The 23,104-nt window shown below is 39.9% G+C and overlaps 1 long non-coding RNA gene across 4 annotated transcripts in view; it reads right to left on the reverse strand.

Annotated features, from left to right (window-relative positions):
* The window catches only part of LOC149119547 (uncharacterized), a 275,068-nt gene that overhangs the window by 71,252 nt on the left and 180,712 nt on the right, over positions 1-23,104 (reverse strand). The window contains exons 1-2 of one of the 4 annotated variants that reach the window (XR_016228107.1): positions 15,139-15,351; positions 11,641-11,737 (exon numbers count right to left, since the gene is read on the reverse strand). The exons of 1 other annotated variant lie outside the window; for it this stretch is intronic. This is a non-coding gene — a long non-coding RNA (uncharacterized LOC149119547). Of the gene's footprint in view, positions 1-11,640; positions 11,738-14,986; positions 15,352-23,104 lie in introns of those variants that run through there. 2 more of the 4 variants (XR_016228105.1, XR_016228108.1) reach the window with 2 other exon arrangements.

A 23,104-nucleotide genomic window follows, 5' to 3' on the forward strand; every position in this document is an offset into this window, starting at 1 on the left:
AGGTATCTAGGTTACATTTACCTCTTAATACGAGTTAGAGAATTTTGGGGAGTTTCCTAAATATTAGGTTTATCGGTATCTGAAGTATTTGGTAAATCATCTGGGCATTCACGTATTCTTTGCAAGAAGTTTTATATTCAATGATTCAAAGCTGGGGTGTTGTGAAGGCAGTAGTTTAGCCTAGCAGCTAAGATACCCACAATCCAAACTGTAGCACCAGGGTTTGACACCGGGCTCCCGCTGCTGACTTCAGACCCCTGCTAATGCAGACCCTGGGAGGCAACAGTGATGGCTCAAGTAGGAAACCTGCACTGACTTCCTGCTTCCTGGCTCTGACCCAGCCAATCCTCAGCCACTTTGAGCATTTGAGGAGTCAACAAGCAGGCGCAAGCTCTGTCTCTCTCTCTCGTTCAAATCAATTAATTCCAAAATGTTAATGTTTACAGGACCACAGATTATTTCTTGAGTCAGTTTTGTCATATTTTCCTAGTATTTTGTCTACTTCAAACTTGCTGGCATCTGCAGTTAGGTCTTCTATTTGTTGCTTATTTGTACCTTTGTTCTTTTCATCAGTCTGGACAGAAGTTTGTAACACTTTTATTCTTTTTAAAAATACAGTCTATGGCCTGTGGCTACTGTATCTTCTTCCTATTTAATTCTGATTTATAATTTGATTTCTTTTCTTCCTTCATTCTTTGAGTTTGGTCTATGCTTTCACTCATGTCTTTAGTCAGATTTAACTCATTTGTTTCTTCCAGTCTTACTCTATACACACTGAAGGTTTCTTCTTTGATACATAAAGTCATTTAGAGGTATGTCTTAAGTACACAAATGTAATTTTTTGTAACTTAACTGCACTGTGATAGGACAATGCCTTCTACAAGCTATCAAATTCACTGAAATTTGGTGGTACATTTTCAATAATCCAGCGTAGGGCGTATTTACATATGTTTTCTAAGAAATGAAGGTATATTCTTTAGTTTTGAATATAAATTTTTTGCTTAGTTGATAAAATATTAAAAGGATTTTTTGTTGATATATTGCCTTGTATATTTGAAGCTACACTATTAGCTGCATACAAGTAAGAATAACTCATTTTCCTGCCATGCTCAAAGTTCTCTTAATATATAATCGACATGTTCATCTCTGGTAGCATTTTTACCTTAAAATCTATTTTAGTCAATATTTATAAAGTTTTATCAGTTTTCTTGTGGTTAGGTTATTCATAGTACATGTTTTGTCATCCTTTTACTTTCAACATTGTTTATTTTTAGTTATATGACTTTTATAACATTTACCTTGAATTTTTAAATTCAATCTTACTGTAACTAGAAAGATTACTCCATTTATATACACCATGATACACACATATGCATATATATTTAAGTTTCATTTTATATTTCTCTATTTTCCTAATTTTTAAATCCCCAAATCCCCCCATTCTCTTCCCTTTGTCCTTTTATCATTTTTTTAAAGATTTATTTTATTTATTTCAAAGACAGAGTTACAGAGAGAGGTAGAGACAGAGAGAGAGGTCTTCCATCTGCTAGTTCACTACCCAGATGGCCGCAACGGCCAGAGCTGTGCCGATCCAAAACCAGGAGCTTCTTCCAGGTCTCCCAAGTGGGTGCAGGGACCCAAGAACTTGGGCCATCCTCCACTGTTTTCCCAGGCCATAGCAGAGAGCTGGATCGGAAGTGGGGCAGTTGGGACTAGAACCAGCACCCATATGGGATGCCTGCACTTCAGGCCAGGGCTTTAACTTGCTGTGCCACAGTGCTGGCCCCTGTCCTTTTATCTTAAAAGTTGATTAAGGTGCATGTTTTTCTTCAATGAATATTTTTCTCTGTACTTTTCTTTTGCTGAGTAAAGTCTGTTCAGCAGTCATTTTGGATAATTTTGCAAACAAAGTAAACCTTCCAGTGTCTAAAGTGAATCTATATTTTTAGATTCTAAACAAAATATATTTTCTAAAATACTCTAGCTTTAATATCTTCAAAATGTTGCTAATATTGTCCAATACTATGATTCTACTCCTGATTAAACCTTAGAAATTACATATTACGATTTTCATATTTTGATGGTATATACTTATACAATATACCCATGTTTTGATCATACTTTTGCCTGTTACTTTGAGTAAAATGAGACACCACTGCAGAGTTCTGACCAAAGTCCTGAAGCTCAAAGGTGCATTGTGTTCCAAGATGCTGACCTCCATGCACTGCTGATACATATCAACTAGGCCTCCTTGCCATCTGGCTTCCACGTGAGCTTGGCTGGCTGGTGGGAAGCACCAGCAGGAAATCAGAGAAAACAGGAGAGAGTTTGGAGTGTTTCTTCTCCTGGTTTCTCTTCTGCTTGGCTACAGTACAGTAGTGGCTACATTCACCTATCTAGCACGACAGACCCTTTCAGGGAGAGTCCGGGCATAAAGACAATCCTCACTTCCTCTAATAACTGCTCCCTCCTGCCCTTTCCCTTTCAAAGGGTGGCAACTGGCAACTGCTTACTGTTGGTATCAACACCAAGTACCTTACCATCCATTGTTGGTTACCTTAACCCTAACAACCCCTCTATAAATAATCACTTCCATTTTTAAAAATCTTCAATTACTCTTTTGGATATGCCACCTGTTTCTTGCTGAGCTCCTAATCAATATAAAGGAAGTACCAAAACATTCCTTCTACTAATGTTTCTCTAATCATAGGAGCTTTCAGCCACGTGTCCTACTTCCTTCACAAAATAACTGTCAAACTATATAAACTCTTGAATTTTCTCCCATACCTGGAGCTTTTGTGTGAGAGTAGAGGCTGAAGGTACTGGACACTTATTCAGAATCTACTATTCATTACATTTTGTAGTTATCATTCTCCACTGAAGACAAATCATACCTCCGTGGGGCCGGCGCCGTGGCTCACTTGGCTAATCCTCCGTCTGCGCGCCAGCATCCCATGTGGGCACCGGGTTCTAGTCCCAGTTGCTCCTCTTCCAGTCCAGCTCTCTGCTATGGCCTGGGAGTGCAGTGGAGGATGGCCCAAGTGCTTGGGCCCTGCACCCGCATGGGAGACCGGAAGAAGCTCCTGGCTTCGGATCGGCGCAGCACCAGCCGTGGCAGCCATTTGGGGAGTGAACCAACGGAAGGAAAACCCTTCTGTCTCTCTCTGTCTATAACTCTACCTGTCAAAAAAAAAGAAAGAAAGAAAGAAAGAAAGAAAGAAAGAAAGAAAGAAAGATCATACCTCTAATTGGAACGTGAATATATTTTAGGTATTTCTCTTTTTTTCTCTGTTATTATTTTTACACCAAGGAGATCAGACTATAAATCAAATCTCAGGGCTCGTGCACTCACTCCCTTTCAAAGAATTATAACAATAGTTAATCCCTTCATTGCTAAAATACTGCATATGCCTGAGGCAGCAAGAATGCCACAAAGAAAAAAAATATTGGCTAAGAACTCCACTCCCGACAGTGAGAAAAATGTGGCATTTTCTAAGTAGGATCTTAGGATTATTTTATTTAATGGGTTGTATTATCATCTGCATGAAATTTGAAATCCCTTACAATCTTATACTTAAAAATATTGAAGCAATTCATCCAGTATTTATTTTTGCTAAATAAGAATCATTAAGATCCAGGAAAAATAACTAGGTATTCACTGCTTAAGGTTTCTAGTATATGAGAAAACTTAATATTGACATTCAAATATTCTATTAATATTTTTATTATTACAAACTTGTTTCCTTATGTTGACTCAACATCTACACAACCAAAGTATCTACTAATTTGAGACAAATACGATATTAGGAAACAAGAAAATGGAAAAATCTTCCATGCTCATGGATTGGAAGAATCAACATCATCAAAATGTCCATTCTCCCAAAAGCAATTTAGAGATTCAATAAGATACCAATCAAGATACCAAAGACATTCTTCTGAGATCTGGAAAAAATGATGCTGAAATTCATATGCAGGCACAGGAGACCTCGAATAGCTAAAGCAATCTTGTACAACAAAAACAAAACCGGAGGCATCACAATACCAGATTTCAGGACATTACTACAGGGCAGTTGTAATCAAAACAGCATGGTACTGGAACAGAAACAGATGGATAGACCAATGGAACAGAATAGAAACACCAGAAATCAACCCAAACATCTACAGCCAACTTATATTTGATCAAGGATCCAAAACCAATTCCTGGAGCAAGGATAGTCTATTCAATAAATGGTGCTGGGAAAACTGGATTTCCACGTGCAGAAGCATGAAGCAAGACCCCTACCTTACACCTTACACAAAAATCCACTCAACATGGATTAAAGACCTAAATCTATGACCTGACACCATCAAATTATTAGAGAACATTGGAGAAACCCTGGAAGATATTGGTACCGGCAAGGACTTCCTGGAAAAGACGCTGGAGGCGCAGGCAGTCAAAGCCAAAATCAACTATTGGGATTGCATCAAATTGAGAAGTTTCTGTACTGCAAAAGAAACAGGAGAGTTAAGAGACAACCGACAGAATGGGAAAAAATATTTTCAAACTATGCAACAGATAAAGGGTTAATAACCAGAATCTACAAAGAGATCAAGAAACTCCACAACAATAAAACAAACAACCCACTTAAGAGATGGGCCAAGGACCTTAATAGACACTTTTCAAAAGAGGAAATCCAAATGGCCAACAGACACACGAAAAAATGTTCAAGATCACTAGCAATCAGGGATATGCAAATCAAAACCACAATGAGCTTTCACCTCAACCCAGTTAGAATGGCTTACATACAGAAATCTACCAACAATAGATGCTGGCGAGGATGTGGGGAAAAAGGGACACTAACCCACTGTTGGTGGGAATGCAAACTGGTCAAGCCACTATGGAAGTCAGTCTGGAGATTCCTCAGAAAGCTGAAGATAACCCTACCGTTCGACCCAGCCATCCCACTCCTTGGAATTTACCCAAAGGAAATTAAATTGGCAAACAAAAAAGAAGTCTGCACCTTAATGTTTATTGCAGCTCAAATCACGATAGCTAAGACCTGGAATCAACCTAAATGCCCATCAACAGTAGACTCGATAAAGGAATTATGGGATATGTATTCTATAGAATACTATACCGCAGTAAAAAACAATGAAATCCGGTCATTTGCAACAAAATGGAGGAATCTGGAAAGCATTATGCTGAGTGAAATAAGCCAGTCCCAAATGGACAAATATCATATGTTCTCCCTGATTGGTGACAACTAACCAAGCACCAAAAAGGAGACCTGTTAAAGTGAAATGGACACTATGAGAAACGGTGACTTGATCAGCCCTTGCCCTGACTATTGATGAACAACTTAATACGTTATCCCTCTTAGTATTTTTTGTCTGTTCTAGTTAATACTATTGGTTTATTTCTGTAATTAATACACAGTTATTCTTAAGTGTTGAAACTTAACTGAAAAGTGATCTCTGTTAAATATAAGAGTGGGAATAAGAGAGGGAGGAGATGTACAATTTTGGACACGCTCAATTGGACTTGCCCCAAACGGCAGAGTTAGAAACATACCAGGGGATTCCAATACAATCCCATCAAGGTGGCATGTATCAATGCCATCCCACTAGTCCATTTGATCATTTTCTGCTCACAAGTGATCATAATGATAGGACTAAGAGTCAAAGGGATCACATAAACAAGACTAGTTTCTGTAAATACTAACCAATAGAACAAAAAATGGAGAGGACGATCCAACATGGGAAGCAGGATACACAAGAAGACTCATAGAATGGCGGATGTCCTAAACAGCACTCTGGCCCCAGAATCAGCCCTTAAGGCATGTGGATCTGGCTGAAGAGCCCATGAGAGTATTTCAGGCATGGAAAGCCAAGACACTCTGTCAAAAACAAAAATGACCTAAATGAAAGATCTCTGTGAGTGAGATCCCAGTGGAAAGAACAGGTCATCAAAGAATGAGGTACCTTTCTTTGAAGGGAGGAGAGAACTTCCACTTTGACTATGACCTTGTCTAAATATGCTAAGAGTCAGTGAACTCAAAAGGTTTCCATAGCTATGGAAACTCATGACAAGAGCCTAGGGTGATCACTGATGCCGTAAACAAGAGTGTCAATTTGTTAAGTCAACAACAGGAGTCACTGTGCACTTACTCCTCATGTAGGATCTCTGTACTTACTGGTTTGTACATTGTGATTTAATGCTATAACTAGTATTCAAACAGTATTTTTCACTTTCTGTTTCTATGTGAGTGCAAACTGTTGAAATCTTTACTTAATATATGCTAAATTGATCTCCTGTATATAAAGAGAATTGAAAATGAATCTTGATGTGAATGGAATGGGAGAGGGAGTGGGAGATGGGAGGGTTGCGGGTGGGAGGGAAGTTATGGTAGGGGGGAAGCCATTGTAATCCATAAGCTGTACTTTGGAAATTTATATTCATTAAATAAAAGTTAAAGAAAATCACTGGAAAAAAGATGTAACTAAAAATCAGAGAGAATAGTACAGAACAAAAAATAAATAAAAATATTAAAATGAAAAAAAGACATCTATATTTAAGCAATTTTTCTCTGTTTCATGTGTTAACTCATTTTATCACCAGGACCCAGCACATTGCCTTGTACATAGTAGGCTATCAAAGTTACTGAAGGATTTGGTCAGCGAGGATACTTAAAGATACCTGTAGTACATTAAGACCTCCACCAGGTCTTCTTTAGGGTACTCATGCCAATTCCCTTAATAGTATTCAAGTGATACTTTCTTTTTTTTATAATACTTTAATATTTTTCCACTTTTAAATACTGGTTTTAATTTTGTGATTATAACATGGAAGATCCCACTGTATTATTTAAAAAATCATCAGAATGGTAAAGCTATTTAGAAGTTACGCCACACTCCCAAGGTACTTTAGCGATTAGGTTTCGAGTCTGCAGATGAACAAGGAAGACCCCAATAGAGTCTGTACAACCTGGCTGATAGCACTGAAGACGTTAGACTGGACAAGCAACTGGGAAGCCCACGGGACCCACAGAACCAGCGGAGCCCAACCACGCTGTTCGGCTGACTACACAGGTGGGAAGCCCAGCTCCTCCCCTCCTGGCTCCTCACACCTCCCTCCCAGACCTCGGCCCGAGTCAAGGGTCCTGAATTACGAGTGAACACTGTGCTCTCCTGCCCTGTCCAGCAGGCACACAGGGACAAAACCTCTGCATTATCAATGAGTTTCAAATTTCCAGCAGCACAAGAGTAGAAAAGAGAATAAAAGGACAATATTTTTTCTTGTTTCCTGGGGATGAGAAAACATCCTGAACACCCTACGCAGCAATGAGCCGTCAGGCTCTGAGTGCCGTCTGCAGGGCCGGCCCCTCTCCAGCCCTGGCCTCTGTGGACTCTTCATGTCCCTGAATCACCTACAAATCTGACTGGGTGGGATTAACACCGTGAGAACCAGTGCAGTTCTCTCTGGGTACAATTTGTCTTTGCTTTTCTTCCTTTTTTAATGCAAATATTTTTAGTATAATCATTTCATTTACAGAATAGATTGCAGAAGTGTATCACCATATGTAACGAAAAGGCAACTAATGATAATGGGTTTTGGATACTATTTTGTACATTTCCACACTTGTAGAAAATACTTTTAGAAAATTGGTTCAGGCAACGTTCCTGTGTGTGCACACGAGCTACCAGAAACGGCATGGAGACATTCACAGTGAGCAAAGTGCTTCTGGGAGTCCCGACAGCGGCTCTGCAAACTCTCCCCGCCCCACCCCCATCCTCCCATCCCACCCACAGCTGAATGTAAAATGAAACACACATTTGAGGTAGACATTTTTTTTGAAACATCACAATATAAAATGCTGACTGGGGATGTAGTTACTGATACGATCACTTGTCTTGTCTGCCCAACTGGCATTTCCACTGCAGAGGCTCAAGTGATACTTTCTAAACATACTAAAACTGATTTCACTCATTAGGACACCCTCAATGTACACATGACCATCTTAAAATATGATAATTAACAATAAGCAAATGGGTCTTAAAACAGGTTGACAAGACAATGCTAAAATGTATCTATTCTTTCTTCCTTTATTTAAAGTATTGCATTTCTAGTCATAAAATATTTCAGCTCATCTAATAATACCACTCACATCTTACACAGATCTTACTTAGTGAAAACAGCCACATTTTTAACTTATTCATACACTATTTCTGGTGTCAATTATAACATGCAACTTGTTCAATTTGTTAATGTTGAACTTTTTTGAATGTTAGAAATGATCTTTTAAAAATAACAAAAAGTGAGAGGAAAGAAGTAAATGCATAAACAATGATCAGCAATAAGTGCTATCACTAAAGTGAACAAGGTCAAGGAGTTAAAAAGGAGTGACGGAGTGGGCATTTGGTACACTGTTGAAGGCACCACTTGGGATGTGCCTGGGTTGAAGTCTGAACTCCACTTCTAACTCCAAATTGGTTCTAAAGCACAGCCTGGGAGGCAACATGTGATGGCGAGTACTTGCCTCCCGAAAACCCACACAGTAGACCTGGCTGTTGCAGGCATTTGGGGAGTGAACCAGAAAATCGAAGCGTGCTCTCGCTCACGCTCTCTCTCCCTCCCTCTCTCTCTCCCTCTTATTCTCATGTAAAAATTTCTAAATTAAGTGTAGTTTTCTTCATAACATGCATTTTCCACGAACTTTTTGAAGACCTTGTGTAAACCACGGCAAGGGAATAGGATACGTGATGTGCGTCACATTTTTAAACAAAGTTTGGCTACTCAGTGGAGGGGAGACAACCACGGGAGAAAAAGACTGAGTAGAAGAGCTATTAACAGATTCGGCGGGAGAGGATGAGCATTAAAATTAAAATTAGAGCATTAACCCAAGGACAGAGGTTTCATATCAATCTCTATAGTTCTTTTAATTAAACTTTTTAAAAATTTAAGAATAGTTTCAGGTTTAGAGAAAAGTAGCAAGAGAGGAGAGGGATCTAGCTTCCCTGACTGCTAACATCTTACATGAATAAAATACCTTTGTCAAAAGGTAATAATGTTGACATGTACATATTAAGTGCCTATTTTGTTCACATTTGTTTCATTTTTCCCTATTGTTCTTCCCCCACCCCCAGTATCCCATCCAGGATACGATGTTACATTTAGTTGTCATGTCTCCTTAAACGACTCAAGGTTGTGACAAGCTCTCAGACGTTATTTTCTTTTTTAACTTTATTTTTAAGGAATTTATTTTTGTATTGGAGTCTCAGGGTCACGGCAAATGCAGGGTAATTACTACAACATAATTCTCATGTGAATGTGATACTGATACAAAGAGAAAAGATTCAACACAGTTCATAGAAACAATTCTAATCATATAATGATACTTCCCTTCTCATTCTACCTTTCATTTTTAATTTTTAAATAACATTTTAATTTACATTATAATCAAAGCTTAATGTTCCACTAAATAGAGAGTTCAACATGTAAAAAGACCCTAGTTTTTTATCCCCTTGATTGTTTTGTGTATTATTGGCCAGGTCTTTTACAGAATCCCCTCAACAGGAGTTTTATTTATGATGTTTTAATCAATTAAACTGGAGCAATCAGTTTTGTGGAGGAAGACCACAGAGGCAAATTGCCATTCTCATCCTGTCACTTCAAGAGCACATGTTGTCAATAAGACTTATCACTGGTTGTGTTAACCTTCATTATCTGGCTGGGATACTGTTAGTCTTTTTTTCCTGCTGTCAAGTTACCATAGTATACCGATCAGAATGAAGTCAGGATGCACGACCCACATTTAAGAAGCAGGGATTTAAGTTCCATATGCTTAACAGGGGACTAGCTAATCAATTATCTGGAATTTTTCTGCAGGAAAGATTGGTCTCCTGTTCCTCATTTATTTAGTCAATTGTATCAGTTTGTACTCATGTTTATTTTACATTTTGGATTACACTATAGTATTTTTATTTGCTAGCTCAAATTGTCTCACCTTTGACTACTGGAAGCTCTTTCAGTCTGTTTCTGTGTATTTCTGACATTTTTCCAGCATTGCTCTTTGATTTTCTTTCCATTGTTGTTTTTTAGTACTCCTTGACTTTCTGGTACTATAAGATGTTCCAGGCTCATATTCTGTGTTCCCTATCCCAGCCCTAGAATCAGTTCTCCAAGGAACCCTGATTCCATTACTGAAGAATGGAATTAAAAAGCAAGAACTGGACCTCAGATGTGCTCATTTCTACCAGAGTGTTATGGCTTCTTAGGCCCTTTTAGCTAACAATGGTAAGTGTGTATGGAGAGTAATCTGCATACATACCTATCAATATTTCACTATTAGACTAAATCTGAGTTCATTCTGATAATTCTAAATCTAATCCACTACCACATAAATCATTTTACCCTCACTGCTTACTCATCTGTCACCACACACACCCCAACAGTGAGAAATCTGGCTCCCTACATTTGTGTTCCATTTACTGATTTGTTCAGTTCCGTGATACGTCAGTATCAGAATTACTCATGAGTACTCACACAGAAACATTATCCACTACAGTACAGTGCTTAAGACTTTGTTGTGTTTAAGACTTACTTTATTCCTATCAAGGGTAGAGTTACAGAAAGAAAGGGAGAGAGAGATCCCCCTCCCTCCCTCCCTCTCATCTGCTGGTTCACTCCTCAAATCACAACAGCAGGGATGGGCTGCACTGAGGCCAGGAGCTTCATGTGGATTTCCCATTTGGGAGGTAGGGCCCAAACAGCTGGATCATCTTGAGCTGCATTCACAGGCATATCAGCATGGAGCTGGATCAGGAGAACAGCAGTGAGGACTTGAACTGGCACCCACTGGGTATGCCAGCGTCACAGGCTGCAGCTGAGCCACAAAGCCAGCCATTTTTCTGCCTTTCAAGTCTTTACTAATTTCCATAGTTCTTTATATAAAGCCTTTGTCCCTTGTTCCCTTCAATCAGGTGGCTTAGCTGTGATGTTTGCTGTAGTCCTGCATTCCATCCTGGGTATCTAGACCTCCCAAATAACTCTTTAAATTGGTAGACATTAGTGTTCTCAGTGCTGCAAAGTTCTGTGAACTTTTCCAAATGCATATTGTCATGCATTAATCACTCTAAAAAGTTCCTTATGGTTCACCTATTCAAGTTTCCTCCATTCCCTTGGCAACCACAAATCTATATATCATTTTTACAGTTTTACCTTTTGCAAACTATCTCATTGATGAAATCATGCAGTAGGTAGCCTTTTAATACTCGCTTCTTTCACTTTGTAAAATATCCATTTATTATTCATTCATTATTTTACAAGTCATGAAGCCCATGCCTTTTTAAAATTGTTACACACACAGAAACACATTTATTCATTTCAAAGGCAGAGTGACAGGAGGCGGGGTGGAGAAAAGAGACAGAAGGAGGGCTCTTCTACCCATGGGTTCATTTCCCAAATTGCCCACAGTAGCCAGGGCTGGGCCACACTGAAGCCAAGACCAGGAATTTCATTCCTGTCTCCCATTGGAATCCAAGTACTCAGACTACTGTCTGAGGCTTTCCAGATGTATTAACAACAAGCTAAATGGAAGGCAGAGGCAGGACTCCAGCTCAGGCACTGCACCATGCTATGTGGTGTCCCAAGCAAAGGCTTACCCAACTGCATCACAACATCTGCTTTCAGCTCATTGCTTTTTAATACTGAGCAGCATTCCTTTTGTATGGAGGTGCCACAGATTGTTTATTCATTCACCTGTTGGAGGACATCATGATTACTGTCAGTTTCAGGAGACTGTAAATTTCCTATCGGCATTCGCATGCTATTCATTGGTAGGAACATAAGTTTTCAAATCAGTTGGGTATATACTCAACTGAATACAAATTGATAACTCCTTTGTCTAAAAAATTATCTATTTATATTTGAAAGGCAGACTTACAGTGAGAGACAGAGAGGGAAGGAGGGAAGATAGGAAGGGTCTTCCATCCACTAGTTCACTCCCCAAATGCCTATAATGGCCAGGGCTGGGTCAGGTTGAAGTCAGGAGCCAAGAGCTTGTTCTGGGTCTCCCACATGGGTGCAGGGGCCCAAGCACTTGGGCCATCTTCCACTGCTTTCCTAGCAGCATTAGCAGGGAGTTTGATCAGAAGTGGATTAGGCTGGCGCCGTGGCTCACTAGGCTAATCCTCCACCTTGCGGCGCCGGCACCCCGGGTTCTAGTCCCGGTTGGGGCGCCGCATTCTGTCCCAGTTGCCCCTCTTCCAGGCCAGCCCTCTGCTGTGGCCAGAGAGTGCAGTGGAGGATGGCCCAAGTGCTTGGGCCCTGCACCCCATGGGAGACCAGGAGAAGCACCTGGCTCCTGCCATCGGATCAGCGCGGTGTGCCGGCCGCAGCGCGCCAGCCGTGGCGGCCACTGGAGGGTGAACCAACATAACACACTAGCTCCTGATACCTTCTAAATAAAATTAGAAAAATGATCATTTCTTTGATAGCTCTAAGTAAATACAATTGCTGGATTGCATGTTAACACTATGTTCAGCTTTACGAGAAACCACAATACCGTCTCCCAGAATAGCTGTACGATTTTGTATTCCCATCAGCAATGAACAAGACTTCACTGAAGGTATTCATAAAAAAGATCCCCCACACCTTCAGCAGCAATTAGTATCAGGTTTCTTTGTCTTATCATGCCAATGATATTGCAGATACTCTGATCAGTTCTGTTCCTTCAAATTACCCCTCCCTTCCACATCAACTCTTCTCTGTTGGCTAACTGCTAAAGTAAGCGCAGCACAGCAGCTCGGCCAAGCCTAGAAAGGAAACTAGCAGGATAGGAAGTAAAATACTTGTCAGATAGTCTGTGTTCACATTCTCCATCTGTCTTTACTCTGTACTCTGTTTTACTCCCTGCTGGCTGGTGCTTTCCGGATAGATATGTGCATAGTTAATTTAAAAGAACCAAGCCAACACATCATCCAAAATCTGACAGATTACATGATTCAGGATCTCTAAATTCAAAATTTTGAGTAAGCATTATTAATCAATCTGCTTAATCCTCCTAGATCTTCCACTCTAAGGATTTCTTGGAATATTTTTGAGCAAGAGATATTCTGAAACTGCCCGCTTACTGAGTAAATATATTCAATAAAGAAAATGACTCGGATCACAGTATTCTCTCATCCTTTCTGAGCCCAAATCTGAAAGAACCAAAAAGCCACTTCCTATTAGTCCAGTGGCGAAAGCAGTGAGGCCATGACAAGTCTTACATTATCCCTCTGTCCAGTCCTCCTTCCCAGATCACCTGCTATTTCTGGGTATTCATGTCTCAGAGTTCAGGAACCCAAAAGGGACCCTGCAATCAGGTAACCCAAGAATTTAATTTCTTCCATGTTTTGTTTAAAAAACAAACAAGCCCCGGCCGGCGCCATGGCTCACCAGGCTAATCCTCCACCTGCGGCGCCAGCACCCCAGGTTCGAGTCCCAGTCGGGGCGCTGGATTCTGTCCCAGTTGCTCCTCTTCCAGTCCAGCTCTCTGCTGTGGCCCGGGAGGGCAGTGGAGGATGGCCCAGGTCCTTGGGCCTTGCACCCACATGGGAGACCAGGATGAGGCACCTGGCTCCTGCCTTCGGATCAGCACAGCGTGCCAGCTGCAGCACACAGGCCGTAGTGGTCACTTGAGGGGTGAACCAACAGAAAAAGGAAGAACTTTCTGTCTCTCTCTATCACTGTCTAACTCTGCCTGTCAAAAAATTTAAAAAAAAAAAAAACAAGCAAATATGGGGCTAGCGCTGTAGCACAGTGGTTTAAACCACTGCCTGTAGCACTGGCATCCCCTATAGGCACTGGTTCGAGTTCCAGCTCCTCTACTTCCAATCAAGCTCCCAGCTAATGGCCTGAGAAAAGCAGAAGAAGGCCCAAGTGCTGGGCCTCTGCCACACACATTGGAGACCTAGATGAAGCTCCTGGCTCCTAGCTTCAGTCCAGCACAGACCTGACCTGGCCACCTGGGGAGTGAAGCAGCAGATGGAAAATCTCTCTGTCTGCCTTTCAGATAAATACATAAATCTACAAACTACAATGTAATTACTATATATTTCATAGAAAAACCATTCTGAAGTTTGTCCTGTGAAGGCAAAATAAATTCCCAAAACTAAAAGCAGAATGCACAACAAGGCTATGACATGTGGCAATAAACAGTGATCTAGATTTTATGAAACTTTGTGTTGAACATGGGAATTACATGATCATTCTTCTAGAAAGCAAAATCCCATTACATCAGGCCTATACGTAATGATTGTTTCACAAAAATAATGTGAGGTATTAATCAAATTGAAAAGCCCTGGCCAATGGCCTATACAGCAATTTCCCCCTCATTTAACATCATCCAACTTTAAAATACATTTGTATTTACTTCAGGGCCTTTGAAAGATCCTAGTTGTTGTATTCTTTCATCCCTAAGGTATGATGTGTTGATTTCTTCCCCATACACACAAAGTAAGACACCATGTTTATAAGACAATAAAGAGAAACAAATCGAAGTTAATTAAAAAAAAACACAAGACATTAAAATTTAAAAGGGTCCCAATCAGTAGTGAGATAATTAAAAGACCGTGAGGCAAGAAGCTAAAGCAACAGCTGTACTGAAGAAGTCGTGCCTCTCTGTCAGTTAACAGAGGACTACATTTTATCTCCATACTGGGGACAATTGCTTCTTAAATACACTGTTACCAGATACGGACATTTGCTTGCCTATTTCAATGAATCTCCATATCCTAGAAACCATACTTTCGGGGGCAGAGCCAAGATGGCAAAATAGTAAGGGCGTGCACTGATAGTCCGGAAAAATATAGTTTAATAAAAGTAGAGTTACTGTAGTTTCAGGGAAAGGTTCAGGAAAAAAATTGTAGAGCAAATTCTTCCGGATACAGTGGATGTGACACGGAGGACCTACAGGGAGAGCAAGGATGCCCATGGCTAGGGAGCCCAGTCGCAGAGTCTACTCACCAGCACTGGAAGGGGAAGTGAGACAAAACCTCAGTAGCTCGAGACATTGGTGGGGAAACGGCAGAAAGAGCCTAGAGGGAACCAGGTTTGAAGCCCCGCTGGGGAAAGTTCACCAGGATAACTAGAGGACACGAGCCTCTCTCTCCACTCACCTTACAAAGGTAAGCAAGACAAAGAGCAGGCACCATTTTGGACATACGTAAAGCGGCGCTCGCCATCAGCCAAGCAGAAAAACCTGACTCGAGTGGGGAGAAATAACAGGAGGCTAGGACCTAGTAAAGGTGTGGAGCTAATGAACTGAGACTGTGAAAATCTGAGGGTGGGCGAGAGAACTCACCGAGTACACAAAATCAGAAACCTTGGCAACACAGTGGGAGACTGCAGAGAAACCTGAGATCACACTGAGGGCTACATAGACCCTTTGTGTGGTCCTTGGGGCAGAGCAGACGAATATTATACACACAGGGGACAGATTTCATACATCAACTACCCTCAATTCTGCTCAGCTGTGCAGAATTACTTCCCTTCTGAGTTAAAAAGAAAAAAAGAAAAACAAGAGCGCCGGGAGAGCGAGAACAACCTGGGTGAGTCACCTTTGGCACACCCTTAACCCTGAAGAACCAAACAGAGCTCTCAGGCCACACCCATCACAGCCTCTAAGGATCCATCAAAAGAAGACAGTCCACTTAATCTAGAGTCATAGTATAACAAGAAAAACCACTACAGTGAAGAACTTAAACAATATCTCCACAATGCCAAACAACAAATGCAGAAACCGAGGAAAGAAGAACAAGGAAGACACTATGATGCCCCCAAATGAACAAGACACCCCAATTCAAGATTATGAAGATGATGAGATAGAAGAAATGCAAGAAATGGATATAAAAAATTGATAAGAACATTAAGACGTTCTCAAAAACAAATTCTTGAACTAGAGAAATCCTTACTGGATAGGATAGAAAATCTCTCTCACGAAAATGAAATATTAAGGAGGAATCAAAATGAAATTTAGCAACTAGTAGAACATGAAACTATGATAGTGACGAGAAATCATAATGAAATGAAGAATTCAATAGATCAAATGACAAACACAGTAGAGAGCCTTAAAAACAGAATGGGTGAAGCAGAAGAGAGAATATCGGACTTAGAAGACAGAGAACAGGAGAGGATACAGTCAAACCAAAGAAAAGAAGAGGAAATTAGAAATCTAAAAAATATTGTGGGGAATCTTCAGGATACTATTAAAAAACCCAACATTCAGTTCTAGGAGTTCCTGAAGGCATGGAGAGAGGGAAAGGATTAGAAGGCTTTTTAGTGAGATACTTGCAGAGAACTTCCCGGGTTTGCAGAAGGACAGAGACATCCTAGTACAGGAAGCTCATAGAACCCATAATAAACACGACCAAAAGAGATCCTCACCACGACACATTGTAATTAAACTCACCATAGTGAAACAAAAAGAAAAGATCCTAAAATGTGCAAGAGAGAAACGTCAGATTACTCTCAGAGGATCTCCAATTAGACTCACAGCAGACTTCTCATCAGAAACCCTACAAGCTAGGAGGGAATGGCGAGATATAGCCCAGGTACTAAGAGAGAAAAACTGCCAGCCCAGAATATTATATCCTGAAAAGCTCTCATTTGTGAATGAAGGTGGAATAAAGACCTTTAATAGCAAACAGAAATTGAAAGAATTTGTCGCCACTTGTCCAGCCCTGCAAAAGATGCTTAAAGATGTGCTACACACAGAAAGACAGAAACACGGCCATCAACATGAAAGAAGGCAAAGGAAGAAAATTTCCCAGTAAAAGATCATAGGAAGCTCAAAGCATATATTAGAAAATATCTTTAGGAAAATGGCAAGGCAAAGTCAATACTTCTCAATAGTCACACTAAACGTTAATGGACTCAACTCTCCAGTTAAAAGACACAGACTGGATGAATGGATTAAGGAACAAAACCCATCTAATGGCTGCCTACAAGAAACACATCTTTCCAACAAAGATGCATGCAGACTGAAAGTGAAAGGCTGGAAAAACATACTCCATACTAACAAAGATCAAAAAAAAAACAAAAAAACCAGGTGTAGCCATATTAATATCAGACAAAATAAACTTTAACACAAAAACTGCTAAGAGAGACAAAGAGGGGCTCTATATAATGATTAAGGGTTCAATTCAACAGGAAGATATAACGATTATCAATGTATATACACCTAACTACAGGGCACCGGTTTATTTAAAAGGTATGTTAAGGGACTTAAAAGGAGACTAAGCTTCCAATACAATAGTACTGGGGGACTTCAATGCTCCACACTCAGAAATAGATCAACCGGACAGAAGATCAACAAGGCAACAGCAGATTTAAATGACACTATTGCCCAAATGGATCTAACAGATACTACAGAACTTTCAATCCTACATTTAAAGAATTTACATTCTTCTCAGCAGTGCATGGAACCTTCTGAAGGATTGACCACATACTAGGCCATAAAGCAAGTCTCAGCAAATTCAAAAGAATTAGAATCTTATCATGCAGCTTTTAGACCACAGTGGAATTAAGCTGGAAATTAGCAACTCAGGAATCCCTAGAGCATATGCAAACACATGGAGACTGAACAACATGCTCCTGAATGAACACTGGGTCATAGAAGAAATTAAAAGAGAAATCAAAAATTTTCTGGAAGTAAATGAGGATAACAACACAACATATCAAAACTTATGGGATATGGCAAAAGCAGTGTTAAGAGGAAAGTTTATAGCAATAGGTGCTTACATCAAGAAATTGGAAAGGCACCACATAAATAAGCTTTCAATGCATCTCAAGGATCTAGAAAAACTGCAGCAAACCAGACCCAAATCTAGTAGGAGAAGAGAAATAATTAAAATTAGAGAAGAAATCAACAGGATTGAATCAAAAAAAAATTACAAAAAATCAGCCAAGTGAAGAGCTGGTTTTTTGAAAAAACGAATAAAACTGACACACCATTGGCTCAACTAACTAAAAAAAGAAAAGATCCAAATCAATAAAATCAGAGATGAAAAAGGAAATGTAACAACAGACACCACAGAAATAAAAAGAATCATCAGAAATTACTACAAAGAGTTGTATGCCAGCAAATACGGAAATATATCAGAAATGGATAGATTCCTGGACACATACAACCTACCTAAATTGAACCAGGAAGACACAGAAAACATAAACAGACCCATAACTGAGAAAGAAATTGAAACAGTAATAAAGGCCCTCCCAACAAAGAAAAGCCCAGGACCAGATGGATTCACTGCTGAATTCTACCAGACATTTAAAGAAGAACTAACTCCAATTCTTCTCAAACTATTCAGAACAATCGAAAAAGAGGGAATCCTCCAAAATTCTTTCTATGAAGTCACCATCACATTAATCCCTAAGCCAGAGAAAGATGCAGCACTGAAAGAGAATTACAGACCAATATCACTGATGAACATAGTCCTCAATAAAATTCTGGCCAATAGAATACAACACATAAGAAAAATCATCCACCCAGACCAGGTGGGATATATCCTTGGTATGCAGGGATGGTTCAATGTTCGCAGAAAAATGTGATACACCATATTAACAAACTGCAGAAGAAAAACCATATGATTATCTCAATAGATTCAGAGAAAGCATTCGATAAAACACAACACCCTTTCATGATGAAAACTCTAAGCAAACTGGGTATAGAAGGAACATTCCTCAATACTATCAAAGCAATTTATTTAAAACCCACAGCCAGAATCCTATTGAATGGGGAAAAGTTGGAAGCATTTCCACTGAGATCTGGTACCAGACAGGGATGCCCACTCTCACCACTGCTATTCTATATAGTTCTGGAAGTTTTAGCCAGAGCCATCAGGCAAGAAAAAGAAATTAAAGGGATACAAATTGGGAAGGAAGAATTCAAACTATCCCTCTTTGCAGATGATAGGATTCTTTACTTAGGGGACACAAAGAACTCTACTAAGGGACTATTGGAACTCATAGAAGAGTTTGGCAAAGTACACAGGCAATGCCATGGCTGAGAAAGAACTTCTAAGATCAATCCCATTCACAATAGCTATAAAAATAATCAAATACCTTGGATTAAACTTAACCAAGGACGTTAAAGATCTCTACGATGAGAATTACAAAATCTTAAAGAAATGGAAAAGGATACCAAAAAATGGAAAAATCTTCCATGCTCATGGATTGGAAGAATCAACATCATCAAAATGTCCATTCTCCCAAAAGCAATTTAGAGATTCAATAAGATACCAATCAAAATACCAAAGATATTCTTCTCAGATCTAGAAGAAATGATGCTGAAATTCAAATGGAGACACAGGAGACCTCGAATAGCTAAAGTAAACTTGTACAACAAAAACAAAGCCGGAGGCATCACAATACCAGATTTCAGGACATCACTACAGGGCAGTTGTAATCAAAACAGCATGGTACTGGTACAGAAACAGAAGGATAACCCTACCGTACAACCCAGCCAGCCCACACCATGGAATTTAACCAAAGGAAATGAAATCGGCAAACAAAAAAGCAGTCTGCACCTTAATGTTTATTGCAGCTCAATTCACAATAGCTAAGACCTGGAATCAACCTAAATGCCCATCAACAGTAGACTCGATAAAGGAATTTTGGGATATGTACTCTATAGAATACTATACAGCAGTAAAAAAACAACGAAATCTGGTCATTTGCAACAAGATGGAGGAATCTGGAAAACATCATGCTGAGTGAAATAGGCCAGTGCCAAAGGGACAAATATTATATGTTCTCCCTGATCGGTGACAATTATCCGAGCACCAAAATGGAAACCTGTTGAAGTGAAATGGACACTATGAGAAACAATGACTTGTCAGCCCTTGCCCTGAATGTTGAAGAACAATGTTATACTTTATCCCTTTTAGTTTTTATTTTGTTCTACTTAATACTATTGGTTGAACTCTGTCATTAATACACAATTATTCTTAAGTGTTGAAACTTAACTGAAAAGTGATCTCTGTTAAATATAAGAGTGGGAATAAGAGAGGAAGGAGATGTGCAATTGGGACATGCTCAAGCTTACTTGTCCCAAATGGTGGAGTTAGAAATGTGCCAGGGGATTCCAATTTAATCCCATCAAGGTGGCATGTACCAATGCCATCTCACTAGTCCAAGTGATCAATTTCTGTTCACAATTGATCATAATGATGGGATTAAGAGACAAAGGGATCACATAAACAAGACTAGTTTCTGCAAATACTAACCAATAGAACAAAAAAGGGAGAGAATGATCCAACATGGGAAGCGAGATACACCGCAGACTCATAGAATGGCAGATGTCCTAAACAGCACTCTGGCCTCAGAATCAGCCCTTAAGGCATTTGGATCTGGCTGAAGAGCCCATGAGAGTATTTTAGGCATGGAAATGGGCATGGAAAGCCAAGACACTCTGGCAAAAAAAAATGACCTAAATGAAAGATCTCTGCAAGTGAGATCCCAGTGGAAAGGACAGGTCATCAAAGAAGGAGGTACCTTTCTCTGAAGGGAGAACTTCCACTTTGACTATGACCTTGTCTAAATGAGATCGGAGTTGGCAAACTCAAAAGGCTTCCATAGCCTTGGCAACTCATGACAAGAGCGTAGGAGATTACTGATGCCATAAACAACAGCGTCAATTTGTTAAGTCAACAACAGGAGTCATTGTGCACTTACTCCTCATGTAGGATCTCTGTCCTTAATGTGCTGCATATTGTGATTTAATGTTATAACTAGTACTCATACAGTTTTTTTCACTTTGTGTTTCTATGTGGGTGCAAACTGTTGAAAGCTTTACTTAATGTATGCTAAACTGATCTTCTGAGAATTGAAAATGAATGTTGATGCAAATGGAAGGGGAGAGGGAGCGGGAGATGGAGGGTTGTAGGTGGGTGGGAAGTTATGGGGGGGGGAAGCCATTGTAATCCATAAGCTGTACTTTGGAAATTTATATTCATTAAATAAAATAAAAAAAAAAAGAAACCATACTTTCAACATAGGTGTGATTGTCTCTCCTGCTACTTTCCCACAAGTGACAAACTTTAACCATTGTCACACAATGACTGTCTAATATAAGGGAGCAATCTGGTTAGGCTATGAGTTACAGATCTAAATTTAGGTTCTCTTGGCAAAGGTTGAAGGGTTTATGCTTCTTTCTTACTTGAATTGTAAACTTGTGCTGCCACATGCACAAGAAACGACTGGGTGAGCACCATATCCATTTCTTTTCGTAGACATCCAGCTAGACTGTTAGTTCACAGCTGTCCTCACAGGTGTTACCATGACAAAATTTTATCCGATAAAATATGGACAGAATAGACACATGCCACATCCAAGCTTGACCCATTCCATGCTCGGTTCCTCGTGCCTCACCCCCTGTGCTGTGTGGCCTTTGAACCTAAGCACAGACGACTACGGGGCCACAAGATGGAAGAAGTCCAGGCGCGCAAGTCATCACAAAGAATATAACTGCCGCCACTAAGGAACAGTGTGAGTGAGAAATATGTTTTTATTATGTTAGGGTTTCTCTTTCAGCAGCTGGCATCACCTTAACTAATACACTACAGTTGTCATCATTATTTGCAGAGAACCAAAAGCAGAGGCTTCTCCTGTTACAGAGTTGTCACAGTCACAATTTTCCCAAGAGTGAAATTGCCTGAGACACATTCTTAGGCAATGCCAGAGCAAGAAAAAGCTTTTCTTGTGCTGTCATCGAAGGAGTAAATGGAATTCTGTACCAAGGCAGGAGACTCAGTGTGAGTCATTTGTCCTTCACATACCCAGGGAAAAATAAATGCTGTCCCAACTTCCCTCAACGCATGCCTAATACATGAATGCACGCAACTAAGAAAACCTACTGACTGGAAAGCAAATATGAAACTTACATGTTAACATTTGAAACCATATATACGAGGTCTTTAAAAGTTCATGGAACTGGGTAATAGGAGAAATTATGCATGGATTTCAAAAAAGGATTGCAGGAAAATCATCTTTTGATTCCACATTCCATGAACTTTTAAAAGTACCCTCGTATTCTTTACAATCTTTTCATAGTTTCTTCAACATGATACAAAACTTTCATTTATTCCACACATTCATTAAGCAATTAGGAACTGGGAAGCACGTCATCAGAAGTGACATGTAAAACATCTCCTTCAGCTGTTGAGTCAATTTCCCGAGAAAAGATGAGCACTGGAACGTTCTTACAAGTGAAACCCAGGCAGACTACATTGCATAAAGTAAACTCAATTTGTGATGTTATGACTCAGCAGCAGACTTTGTCAATTTTTTTTTGTCTCTGAATGAGAAAATGTAGTGACTTATTCATGATCCTCCATACACAATATCTAATAACCTCAAAGAAGGAAGGTTCCTGATTTCCAGTAGAAACAGACACCTTGGCCGAACAGGACTTGGACCATCAATAAATGTTAATGTTTGTCATTTGAGCATTGGGTGCTATAGGAAACACAAAGCTGAAACAGTTCCTAACCACCAAGCATTCACTCTGTGCCAGGGGTAGCAACACAGCACCAGCTTCAGGCAAGAATGCCCACGCAGAAAAAGCTTCAGAAAGAGATGCAATCCAATTTGGATCCAAGAGAAAACTGTAGATATCATTTCAAGAAGACAAAAAGTTCAAGTGCTACCAAATTGGTGGAAGGATAAGGAGAGTTGGTCTCTACAGAAGATAGTGTCCTTGTGTTTTATACCACAGGATCCTGTTAGAGACTGTCCAATTTTGCTCCCTTTTCTATGTGTGCCCTACAGTTGATTCTTGCCTCCATTGCATTTACTGACATCACCCATTGACTGTGAGCTCCTCAACAGCAAGACCATGTCTTGCTCATGGATCTATTTATCAACCCGCATTTAGCTCAGGGCCTAGAAAGAAAAGAGATCCAGTAAATGCAGATGCAGCAAATACAAAAGGCACAAATGGATGAACGGATGGGAGACAGGTATTTGCAGTCAGTCATAGGCATTTCCCTCAACGGCAGTCACAACAGTACAACGCACTAAGGAAATACAAAAATATTTTTCAGGGTGGTCAACCCTGCCACTGGAAGCATATTCATCAAAGAG

The sequence above is a fragment of the Oryctolagus cuniculus genome, chromosome X (genome assembly GCF_051225735.1).
Source record: "Oryctolagus cuniculus isolate XC-2025 breed Fujian yellow rabbit chromosome X, ASM5122573v1, whole genome shotgun sequence".
NCBI lineage: Eukaryota > Metazoa > Chordata > Mammalia > Lagomorpha > Leporidae > Oryctolagus > Oryctolagus cuniculus.